This window comes from Macaca mulatta, chromosome 10 (assembly GCF_049350105.2).
Source record: "Macaca mulatta isolate MMU2019108-1 chromosome 10, T2T-MMU8v2.0, whole genome shotgun sequence".
In the NCBI taxonomy this organism is placed as follows: Eukaryota; Metazoa; Chordata; class Mammalia; order Primates; family Cercopithecidae; genus Macaca; species Macaca mulatta.
In genome coordinates this window covers 64496795-64518373 of record NC_133415.1, presented here as the reverse complement: position 1 = coordinate 64518373, position 21579 = coordinate 64496795, and the positions used below count along the sequence as shown (strand labels likewise).

General features: G+C 46.3%; 1 protein-coding gene across 4 annotated transcripts in view; it reads left to right on the top strand.

Annotated features, from left to right (window-relative positions):
* The window catches only part of SLC24A3 (solute carrier family 24 member 3), a 503439-nt gene that overhangs the window by 297050 nt on the left and 184810 nt on the right, over positions 1-21579 (top strand). The gene's annotated exons all lie outside the window — the stretch shown is intronic.

The window sequence follows — 21579 nt, the reverse complement described above, 5'->3', positions numbered from 1 at the left end:
GTTATTTACTGCTGTGGAGCGAACTCCCCACGTATAGTGGCATGCCCCGTCACTGTGTCATTTTGCTTTGGGTTGTTTGTGGTGAGTGCTCAGAAGGAGCAGGGTGGGAATGCTGCTCCACGGAATCCAGGGCCTCAGATGGACCGACTCCCATAGCCGTGGCTGGGCCACTGGTCCTAAAGGATTTCTCTCTCCCATGCCTGGTATGTGGAGTGGGATGGCTGAGGGACTGGCTCAGCTGTGGCTATTGAGAAGAACACCTACAGTGACCTCTACAGTATGGCAGCCTCAGGCAGTCCAGAGAGCTCAGAAAGGGAGGGTGACTGAACCTTGAAGTCCCACGGTGTAATTTCCACCGTTACAGTCGCAGCCCACTGTGATTCAACGGAGGGGTTAGAGACCTTGCTTTCAACCCACAGCTGGAGCAGGTCAGCAGGCACAGCCTGGGCTCTGGAGTCAGAGAAGACATGGGCTTGAAGCCCACTTCTGCCGGCCTTACTCTATATGTCACTTCCGGGAGGACACTTGACCTCTTAAGACTCACAGGCCACCTCCATCTTGACTCCTTTTCTGGGTAAAATCAATCAACTCTTCAACTGGTCTCCCACTCCCCAAAAAGGGAGCATGAAAAGTCTCTTTTCTACAAGGACATTCTCTAAAAGTACCAAATGAGTAAGGAGAGCCTTTGCAACCGCCCAGCCCTCCCTGCCTTTCAGGGAAGTTGCGTGCACTGAGCCATTAATATGGATGTCACCTTCGGCACCAAGGAGGCTACCCTGTCACAAGGCTGAGGAGCCCCAGGCACTGAGTTGGATCCGGAAATCTCTGGCAGACATTAGCATCCTGATGCTTTGACATCTGAGATATGAGATTTCCACTCTGGACCCAAACACTGCGTGCTTTCGGCCTCCCGAAGAGATGTTGTCGCCTGCAGCTGCATGGCCCTTTCTCCCCACCTCCACCTCCCCTCTGGACTCACTGAGTCATCAACTGGAGGTGGACGAGGTTCATTTTTCTTGCTCTTCATGAGCCCAGGATACCCAGGAAGGTTTCTGCTGTCTGTGGTAGTACATTTCCAGGCTGACATAAAGGCAACTTGGGCACAAATGCATACTATCCTCCTTAAACACTTCCCTAAGAGTGGGCATGAGCCTACAGGTTAGCACTTTGTAATCACTGGAATCCAGTGCCACTGTTAGCCCCTGTCCTGGGCTCTACACTTTAGAATCCACAGGGCAAGGAGTTCATGGACCAAGAGTAGTGCCCACCCCTTCAAGATTATGTTCCAAGCACACAGAAGCCCAGAATTCTCCACCCAAATAGCCGTGAGCCTGCTGCCAAGGCCTGTGCACGTCTCCTCCCTGGCTCCACCTCTTGGAGGGAAGAGACCCAAGTGGGGCAAGTTTCAACACACAACATACATGACTATAGTCCAGTGTGATGCCAAGTGGGCAGAGCAGCAGGGCAGAGACAAATGTTAGGGTGGACCTGCTGGTGCCATCCCCAAGGCCCAAGACCAAATCTTGTTATCCTATCCACTAGAACATAAGCCCCCACCACCAGAATGTAAGCCCCAAGAAAGAAGCCCCTTCGTACTGTGTCCAGTCATTGAATGCCTGGAGTTGCACAGTCACTTTTTGTTCAGGGCAAGAGTAAATTATTCCTTCTATCCCCTTTACCTTCCATGTTGTGCGGCACATTTAGGATACTCAGAAACTGTTAAACAAACATCACTGGATGTGAGGACTGCTGGAAGAGTAACATCTGGCATTTGATTGGCCAGCAGGAAACAAATGAATGCACGGGTCAAAGCTGCAAGAAGCGAAATACAGACTTCCTGCACTTGGCCATCTAGAAAGCATTTCTGAGTCCTTCTAGATGCTCAGGACATGGCCTCGCTCTGAAGGAACCTGCTGTCTTGTGAAGAGAACCACTTATGATCGGCACCTGCCATGCACTAAATGCTAACGAGGGTCTATACAGCCTGCTGTGCTGTGGGAGCTTAGAGGAGGCACCTCAGTGTCAGCAAGGTCGGGTGGTGCTGTTCTTGAAGAGTGGGCAGGCAGATTCCAAAGGAGCATGGAGAAAAGGGACTCCACACAGGAATGGGAAACCTCATGGTCAGAGACACAGAGAGGTGAGAGTCAGGGAGTCTAGAGAGAGCACAAACCAAGGGTGTGGGTGGTGGAGAGTGAGCGAATGTAGCGTGGAGAGACCAGCGGGATCTCACATGGGAGGCACCACACGTGATTTAGCTGCTGCGTTGGAGTGGTGGGAGATTCTTGACCTCACCGTCCCTCCTTGCCTAGGGTTAGTGCTGCATTAGCTCAGGCTTCACCAGAAGTGACCCAGAGTCATCTGCCCTACAGTCAGTTGATAAAGACCCAGGCAGGACATAGAAAAAGGCTCAGGGCCGTTTGGGCAGGTGATCCCAGAGTCCCAGGGGCCCTGGGTAATATCCAGGAGGGAATGTGGAGGACAGAACATCCCCAGGAGACTGTTTCTAGGCTCCTGACGAGCTGGGACTGCCTTATCCAGGCAGGGGAGTGATGGCCTTCTGCTGGAGAGTCCCCGCGGGGTGTCCTGCCACCCCAGGCTTCCCCTGAGAGAAAGCCATAGGGCTGCCTTTTCCTGGGGTTCACTGCTCTTAGTCATGGATCCGGAGCAGAGGGCCTAGTCCTTGCTGCTCGAGTTTGATCCGAAACCTGATCACACTCAGCATTGGCACCTACACTCAACCTGCCCCTTTTCACTTGGGTCCCACGAGTTTGCTTTGCTCCTGAGGCTTGCAGCCTTCAGCCTCAGTTTGGGTAGAGCTCTGGGGACACAGATGGTTCTGACCCCTTGATACACTCTTTTAAACCTTGAATGACAAAGCTTGCATTCTTTTTTTTTTTTTTTTTCCTCGTAGATACTTCCCTGTTTTGTGTGTGCTTTGTAGAATCGAACAGCTGAATCGTTCAACTTTCTGAATGTTCCCTTGGATCTTTCATGTTCTGTGTATTTCAAAAATCCTGAGCCTGAGAGTGCACTTTTTAAAAAGGTTTCTGTTCCTTCTGGCTGTTTGTCATGTAGTGGGGAAATTCATGATCTTGACAACTTTTTCAACAAAAGATAACCCCAAGAAAACACTTGTCTTAGAACTCGCTTTATATCTGATCTCTTATAACATTGAAACACTAAAAGCAGGATTTCCTGTCTGTGAGGAAATTTGCACCCTATAGATTCATCGAGCCTGCCCCAAATAAAGGAAGAAGGCTGTGAATAATTTTCTAGAATTGTAGTTTGTTTGTGATTTATCAAGATCTTGTGAAATTTTGCTCATTATCCCCATGACACAAATAGCTGAATCTTAGAGATGATAAGCCAAGCTACACATTTCCCTTCCAGTAAGAGGTTTTAAATAATCAATATTTGGAATTCTTTCTTGAAGTTGGTGTGGGTGGCTGTCTATCTTTTAAGAGATCAGACTCCACAGCAGGAATAAATACTCTCTGCATGCCCTGCCAGCTTTCAGAAGTCTTCTTCCTAAGCTTTGAGCCTTGCTTTCCGATTTTTAATGTCATTCTTCTCTTCTGGCAGGCAGATATTTCTATATGCCTGTGTGTATGAGAGTAGAAGGTGTCACACATTTGAAAATGATTCTGTATCCCATACCAAGGCAAGCTCTTGTTAAGTGAGTCTGTTTGGTAGGAGGGCTGCTAATTAGTCCAGCAACCCAGACCTGTCATAGATGTGCTGGGGAAAGACATATCAAGGAGAATATTTTTGATGTGCATCTTCAGTTTCTAAATCCTAGGCATGCCCCGAGATGTCCCATAGGAAACTTGGGAATTCAGGCAGAAGGGACGTTTCCCTCCACTGAGCTGTTGGGGTTGCTGCCATCTGGACCTCCTCAGGCTGCTCAGAGCAGCAAAAGGGATGTTCTGGCCACGTGGGAGGTCCCTGGTCATCTGCCTTAGGCCCCTTCTGTTTAGTGGTAGGGACTCCCTTGTGCACATCTCCATCTTCACACTCCTATGTCCAGTGCCCATTAGGGGCTCGTGTGTATTAAAGGAGATAGGCTCTCTACAGCGCGGGTCATTCCGGAATCCAAGAATCCAAGCAGGATTCTTGTGCTGAGCTGAGCCCTCAAGCTGGCGCTCCCTACAAGTGGAGATTCTCCAACAATGAGGAAGAGGACCGTTAACATCACTCCTTTTGGTGTCCCCATGGTGAGGGTGTCCAGGGCATGATCTCAAGATTGGTGGTCTCCCCCTGTCCCCCACCTCAACACCTGTCCACACTTCTTTCTTCCGCCCCTGGACCCAGGGAGTTTTATCTGGTCTGGGAATTGGGGAATCTCACTTATGAACTTACATCCAAATTCTCTCTTATTCCTAGATAAGCTTTTAAACTTAAGAACGTGCTTTCTGTCTCATGATCCCGTGGTGACCTCCTTGCTCCCCAAAACTGCGGAGGAAGCTGATTAGCATTGGAGGGTGGCCTTTGGTACAGAAGTGATGAAAGTGATTGGAGTACTGGGGAAGGAGGGAGGCTAGTCACATCTTCTCCTCCCTCTGGCTTTGTGGTTTTCAGGTCCATTGTCTATTTCTGGATTTAGTGGTATTCCTAGCCCAGCAGAGTACCTCGGTGACCTGGACCATGCTCTCCTTCCCTCCTTCCCTCCTTGCCTCCCTCCCTTCCCACACAATCCCTGTTCTCTCAGAAGAAGTGTGTCTCTGCCTCCACTCTGGCCCTGGCTCTAGCTGGTGTCATCTTTTGTGCACCTGCCCTACTTCTTCAGTACCTCCCTGCACTGGTCAGTTTCCTAATTTATAGTCCCCAGAAGTCTCTAATTATTGGCCCAGCTCATACTTTTCCTGCCTGGCCATGGGGTGACCGTCCCCTATGGGTTGACTCGCCCTGGTTCAGGTCTTAACCAGTCAGTGTGACTGAATCACACAGGTTTCCTTAGGAGGCCTGGAGGGAGAGGAGTCTCAGCTCTCAACTCCACCCTCCCCTCCTCAGCAAGAGTGGAGACTGATGTGGATGTGTTCTTGAAGGAGCCTGAGGCTGGGACACCTCCTGGGAGAGTCCAGGTTCCAAGTGGAAAGGGGCCTCTTCCTCCCAGCCAACTGCTCCTCTTTCAGGCCTGGGGGAGGAGAGGGGCAGGAAGCTCTTCTTTCTGGAAGGAGCCTCACCAAATGGATGTCGTTTCCTGGGGTCTGAAGGCCTTCCAGTTATTTCTGCTGTTTAATTTTAATAGCTGAAAGAATGATTTCCCTGGATGCACTTTCCCGGGCCCAGATTGCTTTTGTTCAGAGCCAGAGAATAATGATGCAGTAGCCAGTTCTTAGGGGACAGAAGACCAGGGTCCCAGCAGGAGGTGCAGAAGGCCCCATCCCCAGCCGCCATCTCTTCCAGCATTTTTTATATTTAAGCTCACTTTCCACCTCACTCCCAGGGGTATTTTTTTTTTTTTTTTTTGGTCTTTCAAGGATGTCTTTTCACTTTTTTGGCCCTAAGACTCAACTTTTCCATCACTGTCTATCAGACCTTCCCCAGCTGTCCAATAGTCTAGATTTGTGCTGTCTAACATGGTAGCCACTGGCCATAGGAGCTGTTGAGCACTTGAAATGTGGCTAGTGTGAATGAGGAGCTAACTTTTTTTTTTTTTTTAATTAACGTAAGTGTAGATAGCCACATGTGGCTAGGAATCACCCTAGAAGGCCTAGCGATGAATTCTAATTCAGCATCTTCCCTTCCTCGTTTATGTCATCAACTTGAAATCAAGAAGCAGAGGTGGCTGGAGAAAAGGTTGTTAGCAAAGAGACACTGCTGCTTTACTCAGTCCTCTCAAGGGCTGGCCTGGCTTTAGCCATCCAAATAAGCAGGATGTATAGAAGGCACTGCCAGGCCAGTGGGCTTACCAAAACGAGGGCAGGATGAGATGTTCTGGTAAGGAGGAAGGACACCCAAGTTAAAAGTCAGAAAAACATGTATATGACCAACCAGCTTCCTGCTTTGGAACAAGTCCCAGAACTTCTCCTGACCTCAATATCCACATCAGTAAAGTGGGAACGCATGGTAGGTGCTCAGTCAGTGTTTCGGTTTTCGATCTTCACCGTCTCTTCCCCCGCAAACGCCACCAAAGGCAGCTCAGCTGTGCTTGCCGACCCCACCACAAAGCACCTCCTTTCACAGGGCCAGAGCCCAATCCTTTCAGATGCAGCTGCCCTCCTTGTGAGCAACAGGACGGGGTGGTGCAGGAGGCCTCTCTGCAACTGGTATTCCCGCCGTGCCCAGGGCTCCAGGAGAGGCTGCTCCTGCAGTGTTTTTTTTGTTGTTGTTGTTGTTTTGTTTGTTTGTTTTTGTTTTTTACTGAAAAACAATAATCATATATATTTTGGGGGTATAATGTGATGTTGCAATTACGTTGTAGAATAAGCAGATCAGGCTAATTAATATATTTATCACCTCACATTCTTATTTACTTGTGATGAAAACATTTAAAATCTATTTTAGCAATTTTGAAAAACATTTTATTATTAACTATAAAATAGGAAAGGGGAAGTGAAATTGTCTACTAATGACATGATCTTGTATGTGGAAACCCTTAAAAACGCTGCCAAAAGACTGTTAGAACTGATGAACAAATTCAATATAAAGGTGCAGGGTACAAAATCAACATACAAAAATCGGTAGCATTTCTGTACACTAAAAACAAACTATCTTCAAAAGAAATTAAGAAAACAAATTCATTTACCATGGCATTAAAAATAAAATAGGAGTACATTTAAACCGGGGGGGTTTAAAATTTCAGGGAACCTACATGATCTGGTCAGAAAGGTCCCAGCAACAACTCACTTTTAGGGCAGACGTGTTTAGTTAAGGGATTTTATTCTGGAAGAGAAAAATCATTAGAATAGCTTGTGGAATTTGCTGTTTACTCTTGGAAAAGTGCTGAACATGTCCTTAATTTGTCAGTGTCAACACAAAGCTAAAACTGGTGTCCAGAGAGGATTAGCACAAAGAGAGTAAATTATGTTTCCATACATCAGTGATTTAAATCACTGCCTCATCCCCTTGGTCATGAGACTTAATTCAGAAGGCCCGGGTCTAATCATTCAGCCCCACAGGCCCCACGGCTTGCTGGTGGGTTGATACCCTAGGACCTGAGCTGGATATAAAGCATGACGGTTTAGAGCATATGCCCTTGCAGTGAAACCCATGAGTTGTAGTCCTGAATTTTCCACTTTAGCGTGTAGCCATGGGAAAGCTGTTTTGCCTTCCTGAGCCTCAGTTTCCTCATCTGTCACTGGAGATAAACACAGCACCCACCTCATCAGGCTGCCTTGAGGAACACCTGAAAACAGGTGGATGAAGCTCTTGGCAGAGTGTCTGGCACTTAGTAGACCATACCCTACCTGTCCCCCCTCTTAGTTCTTGCTACCTGTGCATGCCCACCCAACTTTCAAGCTCCAGCCCTGCAACTCTGGGCGTTTTCTGGACCCCCGTATCCTATTCTACCTGAATACTAGACAGGCAAGAAGTGCCAGGAAATCAGCATCCCCCAGTAGAAGGCCTCAGACAGACAGGGGATTGGTGGTGGATAAATGCCTGTTCCCTCTTGCTTCAGCTGGGCTAATGGAAACGCATGTTCTAGCCTGCCCCCCAAAGTACCCCCAAAGGAATAAGCCCTCCCTGCCTGTCCCAGTGCCCCACTTGGTAACACGCCTTTATTAGCTGCTCTTCCTGCCCTGACTCACTTCCCTGCTCCTCTCCTGGAACTTCCTGGGGTCCAAATTAAATGACATGTACTGAAATGGAGCTGCTTCTGAGGCACAGCCTCCATAGATGTCACCTACCATTATTATTATGCAAAACCCACGAAGACTTCAGGATATACAGAATCAGGACATCAACAATCCTGGTTGATTTGCAACCAGTTTGGTTAATGTCTTGAGCCTGGGCAAGATAGAAAGATGTTTGGGGAATGAGCTTTGAAGTAGACAGTTTCCAATTTGATTTTATGGTGGCGCCAAATGGTGGTAGGGGAGACATAATTTTGTGTTTTAGCTCATCCCTGCCCTGCAATAGAGAGCTTATGCACATTGCTTAGATACCAAATGTTTACATGTGGAGATTAGATACATGCAGCCTGCTGTATGCTCCTCTTCATCTTATTTGTTTATTACTCGATCCACCTGTCCCCCACTTCATGTTATTTCCTTTTTATATATTTATTTTTACAGTAAATAAGCTTTATTTATTTATTCTTCTGGGCTGACGTTGCAGCAGTCACAGATCTGCATAACACAGTTATGTGTTGACTATATCTACGATTTACAGGAGTATTTTTTTCCTCTGAAAAACATAAGTACAAAAGCTAAGTAAATAATGAGGTACTACTATTTGGAATGATCATATGTCATAACTTAAAGAACTGGTCTTAGCAAATATTCAGCAAATCGATCTGGATAAAATAGCCAACCAATTGCTCTAATTTATCAGGACAGACTCCATGTTGGTGTTCAATGGTTTTGTCTCTTTGTCAATAGTTTTCTGACAATTTTGTACCTGGGAAAACTGCAGAACAAGACCTGCTGCTTATCATGACTTGAGACTTCAGCATAAACAAAGTGGGAGCTTTGTTTTTATACCATCCTTCCTCTTTCTCTCTTGAGCCAGCCCCCCTTATATAGTAGAGACTCCAGATAGGGGTTTGAAGCTTAACAAGAATCCTGATCTTACAGCAGAGAAGCTGCCCTGTCCCAGGAACCTGGATATGCAGTATGTTCTGTAGTCAGTGTCTTGAGAGTCACTTCCTCCTGAGGACCCACACCAGAAGAGCTATGGGAGCCAAGACAGCTGTCTCAGGCTGACTCCCCCGGAAGCCAACCCTCAGACAAGGAGGCCAGGGCAGGGACTTCGTTTGGAAGGTGGTCCCAGGAAGCCCACTATGGGGCGTGAGGCAGAGAAGGAAGGCAGCCCCGAGGGTCTGTGGGAGAGCCAGCGACCGCTGGGGAGAAGGAGGCTGGAGCTTCATCTTACTGGGGAACTGGCAGGTCATGGAGAACATCCACAGCTGATGATCCCAGGCAGGGCAGGGGAGGAGGGGCATTTATCCACCAGCTCCCGTCTATTGTCTGTCCAGGGCTACTTGCGGGTCCCAGACTCATAGCATTTCCAGTCAGCCCCACCAAAGCCCTTGCACAAATGGACGTCGTGGGGTTAGCATACTCAGAAAGTGAGTGGCCGAGGACGAGGATGGGCACCAACAGTGCCTGTGACAACACACACCAGGTTCCACCCAGCTGGGCCACGAAAAGAGGGGTAGACTTGCACCTGTGCCCACCTCTGGGCTTCAGCTGAAGCTCTTGGCCTGCACACTCCCCCTAAGTCTTCTCCCCAACCCCACATCCCACAGGCACGGCTGTGCAGTGAAGATTCGGATGCCGCATGAGGGTCCTCTGGGAGTCTCCTGAGGCAGGTGGCTCTGGCAGATTCTCCTTGAGTTTCTGCAGTTCTTCTGAATCAACTTGGAGGTAGGGGAGTGGAAGAGGATGCCCTGCCTCTCATCCAGCTACCCAGCTTCGACATTCCACCTGGAATGGTCACGCCCTCCGCAGGTGTGCTGTGTCACCCTGCTGCCCCTCTCCCCGACAGCTTTTCTTTCTATTCAGCCTGCATGTTTCCCTTCCTACCCGCTGAGCCATGAAGAGCAAGCATCTTGACTGGTCCCAAAGCACGCTTGTTCTCTTCAGTGCATTTCCGCCAGTGCTGGCTCTGATTTTGGACTTCACAAGTCCTGTTGGCCCTCCCACCACTTCCCAGGATTAGTGTGGAGGTCAAGAGTGCAAGCCCTGGCTATGCCATTTACCGCCTGTGTGATCCCTAATATTCTGGACCTCAATGTCTCCATCTGTGTATATGGATGAGGCTAGCACCTACCTCACGGAGATAAAGACAATAAAGTGTGTAACATGTTTAATCCAGTGCCCCGCTCGCAATAAGCACAAGGAAATGTTAGCTCTCATATTATCTTCATCTCTTCTATGCTGGATCAGACTATGGTCACTTTTTGACTAATTGACCTGCTTGGATTCAGTCTATTCTCTTCCAATCAAAATTTAGCTCTACCAACACCAGATCAACCTCTTGAGAGCAACGTCCAGGTCGCAACTTTGCTCGGAACTACCTTTCCTCCTTCTCCCCCACTATCAGAGGGTTTACACGGCATAGTGAGGAGAGTGGGTTTTTAGAGTTAGACTTCCTGGGTTCAAACCCTAGCCTCGCCGCTTTTTAGGTACATACTACCTAAAGTAAGAGTATAAGTTATTTTCCTTCTCTGTATCTTGGTTTTTCTATAAAATGAGGATAATGACAGTATCTACTTCATAGGGCTCTCTGCATGAGAATTAATCAATCCATGCCAAATGCTTTGAGCACAGCAGGGCATTTAGTAAGGACTCAGTAATTGTTGGCCATTGTCGTTATTGTTATTTCAGTAACCCCATAATCCATGTGACAACTATTTTTGCAGTCTTGCTTTTCTCTTCTCATAAACCCCATGTATCGTGGTCTAGCAAAAATTGATTATTCATCACCCACCAAGAAATCCGAGGGCCTTCCTATTCCCAGTTCCTGCCTAGGCCCCAAAACCTCTGGTCTCCCTGAAATCCAACTACAAAGTCCAACTAGAGGTCACTGCCTCCTTGAAGCTTTCTTTTATGTCCTATAAGGAAGAGTGGGACTTTACACTAGCACAGATCTCCCTCTACTCTAAATTCCCGCTTTCCTTTGTTGCTCTCCTGTAACGTGTCCTTCCCCTCTTCCCAGAATGATGTTGGAGACCTGGGACCATGCCTTAGTTATCTTTATGTCCCCATCATGCCCAGCATGGCACCTTGTATGGAAGAAGTACTCACTGAATGTGTAGTGTGAGGGTAAATGAATGAATGAAGTGTGCTTAAGATCTTGGTGGCTGAGTATAGGGTCTGTCCACTAAGCTGGTAAGTGAGTGATTTAGCTGTGGTTTCATAAGGGTCTGGGGGTTTCGTCAGTCCTAAGTATAACAAGATGAACTTTAGGGGGCCAGACCTTCCTTAAGAGACGTGGACTAAGTTAAATACTCAGGAAACCCATGCTCATGAGGCAAGAGAGAGCAAGTTGAAGTAAGAACACACAATTCTCTTATGCCAGTGGCATGCCCTTTCTCTCCAAGAGGTCCAGATAGCTTGGGCATTGCAAAGATCCAGGGACAGCAGAGACCCTGCCCTGCAAAAACATGTGCATTTCACAGTTTAACAGTGACTCAGAGCCCTTTCTGGACGTTTGCACAAAGACAGAGCGTCTAAACAAACATCATCATTACTGAGGATCACAATGTTCTCCAACTTTTATTGAATTAAATTCTTTCCCTGAAGGATTGGTCTCTATCTACTGAGACATTATTTCAGCAGCCAAATTCAGTGTCCCACATATGAAAGGTACCCAAACATGTCACCAGCTAAGGGTGGCTGGAGTGAGGTTTGTAAATGTGGCTTTGGTTTTCTAACCCCATTCAGCCTGAGAGGCAGCCACCAGAAAGTAAGCAGTCCTGTTTGTCCCCGGCTCCAAGATGCCACCCAGTAAGCCCAGGAGTCCAAGCTCTTTAAGACCCCTTTGTTTCCCTGAGAGTCTAAATCCTTTTTTGTCCTCTTTAAAGGCTCCTGAAAATTCTCCCAAGCTGTTCCTATTTCTGGTGCTTCTTTGTTCTCACAGTTTAAAGAAACTCAAGGGTCCCAACGATAACTTGCCCTTCCAGTTTGAACAACTTATTGAGGAATTTGGAACCAGATCTCAAAGTGCTGGTTTAGGGAACATTTGTAATAAACTGTCAGCCATCAACCCTCCCACTCACCATAAGCTGGGGACACAGGTTGGTGCCCATTTTCCCATCTCTTTACCTTCCCGTCTCTTTACCTTCAGTGCCCTTAACCCTTCCTTGTTTCCTAAGATGCCTCACCTTTTCTCCCAAGAATCCCAGAAGCTATTTGCAAATAGATTTTTTGATGGCATGTCCTTTTACTTGGAAATCACCAAGCATGTTGGAAAATTAGGTCTACATGTGGCCCTCACTATTGGGACTTTGGTTTGGATGCTTTTTACTGATTCTCAGGATGTATCCTGAGAATACTGAAAGATTCCCTGCTGCTTGCCCCTGAGTGGATTCCAAAGGCAGTCATGAAACCTGCCTTTTCAGCTATTTCATTAGCACTGTGATTGCTGCTGTTTTATGCACCAAGGTAGAAGCCTAAGGATTTATTTTTTCCCTTACTGAACTTGTTCCAGCTGTCTTTTCCTCTGTACTGTGGACCACAGAAATTAGGCAGAGGGGTATTTTTGGCAGTTAGCATAATGCTTTTTAGCATCGGAAGCTTTCATGGGACCAGTAGTTTGACTGTTTGTGGGCCTCTCATTCTCTCCTGGACACAAGCCCAGGAGAGAATTCATTTGACTTCGTGCCTTTGGTTTTTCAGAGTTAGTTTGGGGCAAGACCCATTACTCTTCTTTATAGAGGGCCAACCCTGGAGGATACTTGTATCCCCTTGCTCAGATCTCAGTGCACGCATTACACACACACAATATATATTTATGGTACTCCAACTCTTTCGTAAAATACAATAGACACTAATTTTTAACATATTAGGCACAGCTCTTTAAAGTGTGATTCTGAATAAATAAATGTACATTTGTATGTACGTGACATATACATGTATGTGTGTATATATGTGTGTGTATATATGTATACACACACACACATATAAATTTGTGTCTCCCATGGCAACCCATACAACACTTCTTGGGTTTACATGGAGTCTGAATGCAGTTTGAAATGGAGCTATGAGGTTTTAAAAGACAAGATTATTTCATTCTTCTTGCAAAGCTGTTCATCTCTTAGCTGTGCCATGTCAATAATTGTCACCACCATGCATTGAGCTGCACATGCTGGAATCCTAGAACTCATCCTTGATTTCTCTCTCTGTAACCCCACCCATCAGTGAGGTCTGGCCACTTTCAACCTGGGTCTCCATCCTATCTCCTCTCCATCTCCACAGGCATGGCCCTTGATCAGGCCACTGCCCATGGCAAGAGCTCACTGATGGATCTCACCCTCACATTCATAGTCCATGTGATACTTTAGAAACATACATGAAGATCAAGACTGCACAATCTGGCCCCGACTATCTTTCCAAGTTCATCCCCTCCTCCCCGCTACCTTCATGGCACTTGGGCCTCAGACCTTCCTCCTGTTTGTCAGATAATCCAGGCTCATCTCATCCTAGGTACCTGGCTGAGTACAGCCCCTTTTTTTGATATCACTCTGACCTTACGCCCTGCTGCCTGTGCCATTTGTTATACACGTCCCAGTTCGTGTTGCGTGTGAACCGTCACCAACAGCCTGCCACCTGAAAATTTGATTCCACTCTTTGCTCTGCTGGCAAATGAATCTGACCTTTCTATACCAAAAATAGCAAGAATTGAATCTTCTTGTCTCCCTTCCTATAGTAGATAGACTATATAGTAGATAGACTGAGTCAGCTCAGAGAGGAATTTGTTCAAACTAGAAGGGGCTCAGCATGACTAAAGAGATGGACTGACTATGTCATTCCTTATAAAACCAATTGGACTTTTTATTTATTTATTTATTTATTTATTTATTTATTTATTTTAAAAGAGTGTTGGAAAGGAAGTAAAAAGCTCCTCTGTGAATGTATTCATATGTACTTGATTCAGTGATGGCGTTGGCATGGAGACACAGCATGAAAGGGGAAGGGAAGGGTTTTCCTGCACTATAAGACATGGGCAGAGACTTTTGTTTTCTACTGTGATCCCTCTAATAACACAACATAGAGAAACCGTACTCACTGGGCAGCAACAGAATCACCGTGCTACTCTGAGTGTCTTGAAATCAACTGAGTGCCGAGGGCCTCCCTCTCTTTGTCTTTTGGGGGAAGGTGGTGATGGAACTGGTTCAGTGGTTAAAGGAGGGAGAGTCTGGATGGGTGAGGATGTCAGTAGCAACAACTTGTTGATTCCCATGATAGCTCAATGGTGGTGGGTCATTCTGTCACAGAGCCACCACTGACCAGCTCTACGACCTTGAATATGTCACTTGCCCTTCAGGGTTTTGGCTTCTTCATCTTTAGAATGAGGAAAAGCTTCTTAAGGTCCAGCCTAAAGGTTCTCAAGGTCCAAGATCTATGATTTATATAGTGAAAGAGGAAGGAGCTCCTGGGTGACCTGAAGCATCCATCCCTAGGCAGCAGGGACATTGTCTGATTCCCCAGGATGCAACCACTTCTGATGAGCTTGAAGTTCCGGGAAACAACAGAAGGCTTGATATTGCCTGATGAAAAGTCCCTCGACAGTAGCTGCTAGCTTGAGCACTGGGGTCTAATCAGGCACTCCAGGGGAAAAGGCTCCATACCTACCTGTCCTGAGTAAACAGGTACGGCTCCATGCCCTGGGGTTAGACAGAGTCACATGACCAGTGCGGGTGGAACAAAGGCCCACAGCTGCTCCATAGAAGGAATAGGACTCTATCACAAATAACAGCGATTGTCCTCAAAATAATAATCTTAAAGGTAGGGGCAAGACGCTAGCCAGTGCCTGACTTAGGTTGGCTGTGGTTCAGCCTATCCATGTACTGTAGTCACGCCAATTCTGAATCTGTCCACGTGCATCAAGATGGGAGCTGAGCAGAAAGGCCCCCTGATGTTTATTGCTGCTCTGCTGTAAGCCCAGCCACCAGGTTAACAGGCCACTGGTCACCCAGTTTATTTTTCAGTCACAAATGGAACCAGAAGTGGGTACTGAGTGCATCAGAAGTTTTCCTGGAAGTTCCAGAAAACAAAACAAAGTGAAACAGTAGTCAATCAAGTAATTAGGAGGTCTTCTGTCCTACTAAGTTGCTTACAAGGAAGAGTGGAATAAAAGAAACATGGCACATGGAAATATGTCAAGTACAAATACGGCAGTTCAGTTGTTTTGCTCCCAGGCCATTAGGAGGAGAACCGGCATTGACTGGGGCCCACTGTGTGGCAAGAGGTGTCTGGGGCCTTCCCCATAATCTCTAGAGTGTGGATTAAAATCCATCCAAGAACGTACAATCCTCCCTATTTTATAAATCAGTAAAGTAAGGCTTGGAGAAGGAATTAGTCCAAGGCAACAAACTTTTTATATTGTGGTTAGCCAGTGTATGTGTAAATACCTCAAGCTCAATCAAATGAAGGAGTATTACGAAGAGCTTTGTAAACGAGTGATGCAGAATGGAGACAGGGAGGGATAAATAAGACATGGCCCCCACCTCTAAGGAGCCTGGTATCTCCCAAAGTATGAACTGGGAAACATTAGACCACAGCAAAAAGTGAAAGCAGCTTTCCAAGGCCCTGCATGGAGATCAGAGTGTCCCGACACGTGCCTGTTCTCACGTCCGTTTTGCAGATGGATAATTAAGGCTCAGAAAGGTTAAATGCGTTTCCCTCCTGTGACAGAAGTATTATCTTCTCCATGTTAGAGGTGAGGAAACTGAGGCACAGAGAAATTAAGCAGCTTTCCCAGGGCATGCAGCTCACGAATGGTGGAACTGGGGGTTGACTCCAGGCCATGGGGCTCCAATGTTCCAGTGGTGGGGAGGGCAGTCCCCTTCCCATGGCAACGGCTTAGAAGGAAGTCCAGGCTTGAGCAGTGGACATGTTGTTTGATCAGTTTTCTCAGCTTTTGATCTAGACGATGGATCTAAGAACAACGTTCTTTGATTCATATATGCAGCCAGGGGACCCAGGAGGCCGTCAGTAGAGACAGAGACTATGGCTTTGCTCTTAGGGCCCAATCAGCCAGCCTCAAGTCAGGCACAAAGCAGGGCTGCATACTTGTTGACAGACCCCACAGCCCTCCATGTCTAGACTCCTGAGTGCCTGGGTCTGTCCTCACTGCTCCCTCATCCTCAAGGGGCATTGCATCCCCAAGACCGTCCCAGCTTCTGGTGCCCAAGTCCACTGTGGTTCATGGAGTCAGCACCACACTAGGGCCCCATCTTGGAAATGAGCCCAGCTGTCTATCCTGGAGGAGAATTCCTGGGGTAGTTATGGCAGAGCCTCCCACCAAGCGATTCACCTGAGTTCATCTTCTGGAAAAAGGGCAGACAACAGAGGACCAAAACCAAGCATCCATTTTGCTACCTTTGACAAGCACTCCTGAGCATCTGCAGAATGGGGAGCTCAGTGGTAGGTGACATGTTCAGAGCTGAAAGGTTCCACCCATGGAGCACTTGCAGCAGACACCGTGCTAGGTGTTCCACACACTATCTTATTCCACTCTGGAAACCCTCAGAGCTAGGTACCATAGAGACCTGAAGGTCTCAGAAGTAGGGTAACTTGCCACAGCTGAAAGGTAGGATATTAATTGGTCAGCACAGGCTATTAAGAGAGCACATTGGCAGCCCCCTGATTGGGGTGTCATTCAAGATATTTAATAACTGGAGGCAACAGAGATGCTGATCAAGCAGACGGATATCAGCTGTCAACAGCCAGTTCAGCCAAATCAACACATATTAGCTGAATTTCAGAACTTCCTGATTCTTCTTGGGCACAGCGTGAGCTACCTTTCTGGATATCTACTGCTGCATTACAAAACACCCAGTATTTAATGGCTTAAAACAATTTGTTATCAATCCTGGGTCTATTGGTTGACTGCGCTCAGCTGGGTGGCTCCTGCTTGAGATCTCTCATGCACTTGCAGTCAGACGACAGCTGGAGCTAAAGTCATGTGAGTGCTGTATGGGGCTGAACATCCATGATGGCCCCATTCACACAGCTAGTGTCTCTATGTTGCTTCAATTGGCTTCTCTCTCTAAGAGAGGACGCTGAATGGTTTACACAGAAGCTTGGATCTCCAAGAGGCAAAAAGCAGGGGCTGCTGGGTACTTCGTGGCTACCCCTGAAACTGGCCCACATCACTCCTGCCTGCCCGGATGTGAGGAGTGCCAAGGTCACACTGCAGAAGAGCAGGCGGAATGCAGTGATAATTCCATGGCCATCTTTGAAAACCATCTGCCACAGCAATCTTAGAAGAAGAGGCAATACCTATGTGGAGCCAGGTGAAGGGGGCAGGGAAGGGTCCAGGCAGCAAGACAGTGTATGCAGAGGCAGAGGGGAGAGAGAACACTGAGCACCTGTGCTTATAAATATAAGGCACTCACTGTGGCCTAGATCTTTCAATGTCTCCAGTGCCTAAGGAGTTTAGATTTTATCCCAGCAGCGTTGAAGGCCATTAAGGGGATTTGATCAAGCAAGGAGTTGACTCAACCAATCTATATCTTGGAAAGATTTTGCTGGCTATAAGATGGAGTAGATGAAGACCGGTAGACCAGCTTTCTTCCCCTGCTGTCCCACATCTCAAAAGAAGAGCTACCAGGATAAAGCCTTGTTGTAGCTTTGGCCTTGGCCCCATCCTGGTTCTTCGTTCTTATCTGAGCAATGAGGCTGCATAAAAGAACAGAAGCCCTGGGGCAGTGGTGTTTGCAGGGTTCAGTTGACTCTATCTGTTATGCTCATTTGTCTGAAATTCCAGAAGCCTTTGAATAGCACTTGTGATAATTACAGAATCCCCACATATATTGATGAGAAACAGCTACATAAATAGCAAAGCTTGGTATTTGTGAAGTGCCAGTTTTCTGTAAATATAGAATGTTGGCAGTTACTGCTATGTGGCTTGTCTACTCTCTGGAGCCAGCACTGGTTGTATTACAACCCTTTCCAGGGAGGGTTTTATACCCTGCCTACCTGTGGCCAGTCTACTGGCCTCACAGGTACAATTGCAAAAAGCAACAGGCAATCTGAGACTAAGAGAGGCAATCCCTTTTAAGTGTAGAGAATCCTGTTTGACATCCAAAAAGATTTTTTTTTTTGAGACTTTGAGACAGAGTCTTACTCTGTCACCCAGGCTGGAGGTCAAGTGATCCTCCTGCCTCAGCCTTCCATTTTCTAATTAGATTGTTTGTTTGTTTGAGACAGGATCTTGGTCTGTTGCCCAGGCTGGAATTCAGTGGCACAATCTCAGCTCACTGCAGCTTCTGCCTCCAAGGCTCAAGCGATTCTGGTGCCTCAGCCTTCCGAGTAGTTGGGATTACAGGCACACACCACCATGCCTGGCTAATTTTTTCATATTTTTAGTAGAGACAAGGTTTCACCATGTTGGTCAGACTGGTCTCGAACTCTTGACCTTATGATCCACCCACCTCCCAAAGTACTGGAATTACAGGCCTGAGCCACCATGCCTGGCCCCAAAAAGTATTTTTGACTATTCCTACATCTATGTGTAGAAACTCGTGACCGCCTTAGTAAGTTGAGGCTCCTTAGCAGGTGTACAAGGTACAGATTGGAAACCAAGGCTCATTTGTAGATCTAGACCAGCATTTCCCAAATTGTTTTCTCAGGACACTAGTGAAAGAATGATACTCATAGGTATTGTATAGACAATGAGGATCTCTTAATCAAGTGTTTAGGAAATGCTAACTTACTATGTATTTTCTAAATGCAGGGTTTCTCACAAACTTTAAATATGCTAATTTGGGCCATGACTCTGAACAAAGGAAGTATAATAGCTGGGCTTTCAAAATTGACCACAGAACTCTTTTTAATAGAGTATTTTACAGGAGTTTGAAAAGAATTCTACTTTGAATAATGATGACTAACCATCCTTAGGGCTTATTAATTGATCTCAACTCAACTCTCAAAGAAGAGATATTGTATCAGTTAGCTTTTGCTGTATAACAAATGATGCTACAATTTAGTAGCTTAAACCAATAGCTGTTTATTTAACTCATGATTCCCTTGGTCAGTAATTTGGGCTGGACTCAACTGGGTGGTTCTTCTGGTCTTGGCTGCCTTTCTCATGTTTCTATAGTCAGCTGTCAGCAGTTAGACCCACTTGATTTTGGACAGTTAGTTGGCTGTCAGCTTGGTCAATGAGAGTAACTGAGTCACATGCTTTGTCATCCTTCACCAGGTTAGCCAGGTTTATTCACATGGCAGACAAACAGGGTTCCCAGAGATCAATTAGAAGCTGAAGGTCATACTGAGACCTAGGCTTAAAACTGATGCAACTTGCCCTCCAGTACATTCTATTGGTCAAAGCAATTCAAAAGACCAGCTGCTATGATTTTCAAGCCAAAGAGAAATTAGCTTGAGAAATAGGGGCTTCCACATTTTTATATAAGAGAGTCTTAGAGGAGGTGATTTGCTTGAGAGAGTAGGACTGGGGTTATTTTTGAAGTAGTGCCTGCATAACAAACAAAAAGAATCTTGGACCTAGATTGTATGTTTCTTTAGGGTGCTGGGAGGGGTGTCTCAGTCCATTTTGTGATGCTATAACATAATATCACAGACTAAGAAACTTATAAACAATAGAAGTTTATTACTCATGGTTCTGGAGTCTGGTAAGTCCAAAATCAAGAGGCTGGCATCTGGCAAGGTCCTTCCTGCTGTGTCACCCCATGGCAGAAGGGCAAAGAGAGGGAAAGGGAGGGAAAGGGAGAGAGAAGCTAGGGAGGCTGAACTTGTTTGTTTGTTTTAAGGAGCCCACCCTCACAATAATGGCATTAACCACCTCTTAATTTTTCACATTGAGGATCAAGTTTCCAACACGTGAACTTTGGGGGATGAACTCAAATCATAGTAGGGAGAGATGCTGCTGATGGAGATTATGTAGGGCTAAAACCACCCCTCAATCCATCCCTCAGTACTCTCACTGGAAGTGAGTCTAAATTTCTCTCTCTCAATAAATAATATACCCAAAGCCCACCAACTGAAGATGACTGGGAACATATTTGTAGTCACACACAGTACAAAGTTAGATTTTTTAGCAAGCAGCAACAAGGTTAGACCTGCCCAGAGGAACTTTGGGAGTGTTTCTGTAAGGGGAAGGTTGGCTTTGGGATGCATGACTCTAAGGACTGATGGTGGAGTGGGGCAGGTCTGGGTTGGATGCTGCTAAAAAGTGGGTGTAGTTTGGTAATTGGATATGTCCCTAGTGTCTATCCGAGATGCAGTACATGTTAAGCCATGGTGTGGTTTCCATTGGTAAGGAGGTGGCAACGGTCACTCAAAAGCAAGATGTTGGCCATTTCGGGTTTGCGGTTCAGCCTTGTCTATGTCCTGCTAGACACATTTCTCAGGATCTGCTGGCCTGTATAGAAACATCAAATTCTCTTGGAAATAGTGTGATTTGATTGTCAGTGGGTAGATTATTGTTTCATCACAAACCAGGATGCAAGTTGGTCAGCAAGAGACTTTACTATAGATAGAGATAGAGACATCCAACATAGGATGCATACCCAGAATATGTATTTTTAAACACTGTTAAAAATCAATAAGAAAATGACAGACAACCCCATTTAAGGAAAAAAGCAAAAAGACTTGAACTTCATAGATGAGAATGTTCAAATGGCCAATAAACATGAAAAGTTGTTTGACTTCATTATTCATTAGGGAAATTCAAATTAAAATCACAGTGTAGTACCACTATACACCGACCAACATGGCTAAAGAAAGATGAGCAAAACCAAGCGTTGACAAGGATCTGAACAAAGCAACTGGAACTCTCATCTGCTTCTGGAGGAACATAAATTGATGCACTTATTCTGTAAAAGTGCTTGGTACTAAGTAGTAGAGCTGAACATATGCATGCTCCATGATCCAACACCGCCACTCCGCGAATCAACAGAAATGCGTATGTATATACATGCACCAAAGGTACTAGAATGTCCACGGCAGCACTGTTCATGCCAAGCACTGGAAACTACCCAGCTGTCTCTCAATAACAGAAAGGATAAATAAATTATGCTGTGTTCAAACAACAGAATACTATGCAACAATGGTAATAATCTATCATGACCCACAACTGCATGCAACAACATAGTTGAATCCGTGAACACAATATAATACGAGCCTGACACAAAAAAATATGAGCTGTATGATCCCACTTCTATTAAGGCACAAAAACAGGCATAACTAGCCAGTGGTGATAGAAGTGAGGATGACGGTTAGAGACTGTGGGGACGTGCAAGAGTTTCTGGAGTGCCAGTCACATTCTGTTGTTTCTTGGGCTAACTACAGACTACAAAGTTATATTCACTGTGTAAAAATTCACTCAAGCTATTCACTTCTAATATGTCCACTCCAATTAGAAGGCAACATAACATCAGAATCCTTGTGTTGTTGGTGACACGGCAGCTCTGGCCACACTGGAGCACAGTCTTCCTCCTGCTCTCCCCGCCTCTGGGCAGCAGCTCAGGGTGAAACCCCATGCTGGATTTCAGCTGGGGACAGGGTTCCTTCACACCTTCCAAGTCGGCAGGGACACAGCTGTGAGCCTCGTGGCCTTGTGTGGGGTCGTGAGCTTAGTCTCTGGAGCCAGCCTGCCTGCAATTCTCTGACTAATAAACGTCTGTCCTCGTAACACTGAGACACAGTAAGCACCATACTCATTTTGGCCGTTGTTTTCTGCTCCATTTTACAGATTTAAAAAACTCAGATTCAGAGCGGACAG